Genomic DNA, 3,527 nt, shown 5'->3' on the forward strand with positions numbered 1-3,527 from the left:
ATGTTTGTTTCTACCCTCTGGAAGATGCAATTTTCAAGTTACCATATTAATAACCAATGAAAAAAATACAGGCTGTATTGCAATCTTTGGTTTCCTAGCTTTCAGTACTGTGAGAAATAAATTACTGTTGTGTAAGTTTTCCACCCAGTTACTGCCACACAGAATTAAACAATATTAATATAAATATGAGTTAAATGTAGTGGTTATTCTTACTCTCAAAAATATCAATTCTACTCCCTCCAACCCTATTTCAAATAATGAGATTAATAACACATCATTGTCTAAATGAGAAGCACTCCAATTTCCATTGGCCTCTGTATCTGTTCTGTGTAGTTCACACACACACACACACACACACACACACACACACACACACACACACACACTCACACACAGAAGAGAGAGAGAGAGAGAGAGAGAGAGAGAGAGATTCATTTTTTCCATTATAATCTGATATTGATCCTGTTTCATATCTTTTAAAAAAATACTTATTTACATCTCAAATGCTGCCCCCTCCTGGTCCCCCTTAAAGAGTTTCTCCCCCACCCCTCCTCGTCACCTCTGAGAGGGCAGTCCCACCATATTCCCCCAACCCTAGGGGTCCAGGTTAGTTGACACAGTTGATCTTCCTGTGGGGTCACCATCTCCTCCTCGAGGGCCTTCTGTCCTTCTAACTCTTCCACAGGGTCCCTGAACTCCGTCTAGAAAACACAGTGGTTAGAAGCCACAAAGTAGGTGGCAATGCCTTAACTATTTGTGTGTCGGTTCGGCCTATGGGCCTCTTCCATCCTCATCAAGGGGAATGAGTGGGGGCTTTCTCTCCTTTCATACAGCGCCTGTTCCAAAACCTAATTAATCTAGTCATATCTGCTCTGTCTGAGTCTTCCTGGCATATGTGGGAAAATAGAATTCTATCATTTAAAACTTGACTTAAATAAGCTGTCCCAGTGACACAGTTTAGTGACTCACTATGAAGAACATATGGTGCCAGGAGAAAGGCAGGGTGTGAGTCACTACAGCGGGGTAGTGTGAATCCTGAGTTAAAATGATATCCGCATGTCTGTGGACATCCCAATCTCCGTATCTACATATGTAACCACCAATCCTCTCTCAACCATGAACTGAAGTTTACACAGGAATACTCACAGGCATGTCTTAAATGATGCACACTTGCTCTACTAAACAGACAAGTAACCTCACAACTTCTGTAGTTTGTCAACTGGCCCTCCAGCACCAACACCCATTTCTTAAGTATCACACATTAGGATCAATTGATTCTATGTATTATTTTTGTGATTTTAGGATACTTTGGTTTGTATTTGAAGATACTTTTCTTGACCACTAGAGGAAACAAAGCACAGGGTTATCTAGCATAAGCTATAATAAATTCAGGAGGGTAGAGATTTTAAAATTCAACCCATTGATAGAATAAAAGTGCACACTTTGCAGATAAATGTCAAACCATGAGATTGTGAATTCTTTTTTCTAAATTGGTTCACCAAAAGGGAATAATACAAGAAAGAGGGCTTATAGTTTTGTTCGTATGAATGCCCTTGATGCAAATTATAGTATGAGATCAAAATAAGCACTTCAGAGTCCATAGTGTAGGCTAATTCCTGGATTTCTCATAATTCACTTTGTGGAGCTTTTCAATAGTTTTAAGAAAATGTTTACTGTATATTTCGTGTATGTATGGGTGTGAGTGTAATGTGTGTGCATGTGTGGGTTTGTACATCTATGAAGAGACCAAATATGGTGTAGGATATTCTGCTGTATAGCTTTCCACCTTACTCTATTGAGACAGGATCTCACTGACCTCAGAACAATGTGTTGGGCAGCCAATCCCAATGATCCTCCTGTCTCTGCCCATTTCCCAGTGCTGGAATAGCAGGCACACAGGGCTATGTACAGCTTTTTAGGTACGTGCTGGGATTTGAACCCAGGTACCTTGCTAGCTTTTATAGTGCCAGAAGGTGCTATATACACTACTAGAAGAGAAAGAGATCCATGAATCTTACCCATCTGTGAACACTGTGAGCTACAACAATGACCAGACCAGCAAGATATGCCCACTAGTGCAATAGTGACACAAATGTCATGAAAGTAAACAGCCACTTGCTAATTTAATTTAAAATCCATACTACAAGTTAAAACCTATAGCTTGTACTATTATCAGAGCCAAGAGCCAAGAAATTGGTCATAGACCCTAGAGGAGAACCTACTATGATTACTCTGCTTAAAAGACAGTATTAAACTGACTCCTGATGACTAATTGTTACACTCACAGATAAGTGTATCTTTCAACCCTCATGAGAGAGGCTTCTTTTTGCAGTGGATAGCAATTAACACAAGTGGTCAGTGTGCAGAGAATAAGAGTATCAACTGCTCAGCCCTAAAATAAACATCTCTGGATGGTCCATCCTTTCCTCTCAGCTCCAAACTTTGTCTCTGTTACTCCTTTCATGGGTATTTTATTCCCTTTTCTAAGGAGGAATGAAGTATCCACCTGTTAGTCTTCCTTCTTTTTGGTTTTCTTGTGTTTTGCAAATTGTATCTTGGGTATTCTAAGTTTCTGTGCTAATATCCACTTATCAGTGAGTGCATATCTAGTGACTTCTTTTGAGATTGGGTTACCTCACTAAGGATGATATCCTCCAGATATATCCATTAGGCTAAATTTCATAAATTCGTTGTTTTTAATAGCTGAGTAGTACTCCATTGTGTAAATGTACCACATTTTCTGAATCCATTCCTCTATTGAGGGACATCTGGGTTCTTTCCAGCTTCTGGCTATTATAAATAAGGCTGCTATGAACATAGTGGAGCATGTGTCTTTATTACCAGTTAGAACATCTTCTGGGTACATGCCCAGAAGAGGTATTGCTGGATCCTCCGGTAGTACTATGTCCAATTTTCTGAGAAACCGCCAGACTGGTTTCCAAAGTGGTTGTATAAGCTTGCAATCCCACCAGGAATGGAGGAGTGTTCCTCTTTCTCCACATCCTCGCCAGCATCTGCTGTCACCTGAATTATTGATTTTAGCCATTCTGACTGGTGTGAGATGGCATTTCAAGGTTGTTTTGATTCACACTTCCCTGATGATTAAGGACGTTGAACATTTTTTCAGGTGTTTCTCAGCCATTCAGTATTCCTCAGTTGAGAATCCTTTGTTTAGCTCTGTACCCCATTTTTTAATGGGGTTATTTGAATTTCTGGAGTCCAGCTTCTTGAGCTCTTTGTATATATTGGATATTAGTCCTCTATCAGATTTAGGATTGGTAAAAATCCTTTCCCAATATGTTGGTGGCCTTTTTGTCTTGTTGACATTGTCTTTTGCCTTACAGAAGCTTTGCAATTTTATGAGGTCCCATTTGTCAATTCTTGATTTTACAGCACAAGCCATTGTTGTTCTGTTAAGAAATTTTTCCCTGTGCCCAGGGAAAAATATCTTCGAGGCCTTTCCCCACTTTCTTCTCTATCAATTTCAGTGTCTCTCTGCTTGTGGACGTTGTACATCGTGGTGCGNA

At 39.8% G+C, this 3,527-nt stretch overlaps 1 non-coding gene across 1 annotated transcript; it reads right to left on the minus strand.

The window, feature by feature from the left end:
- Positions 1-705: 705 nt before the first annotated feature.
- Positions 706-836, minus strand: LOC115063969. The gene has a single exon (XR_003843812.1). It is a non-coding gene; the product is annotated as a U6atac minor spliceosomal RNA (small nuclear RNA).
- Positions 837-3,527: the final 2,691 nt, after the last annotated feature.

Source organism: Mus pahari, chromosome 4 (assembly GCF_900095145.1).
Source record: "Mus pahari chromosome 4, PAHARI_EIJ_v1.1, whole genome shotgun sequence".
NCBI lineage: Eukaryota > Metazoa > Chordata > Mammalia > Rodentia > Muridae > Mus > Mus pahari.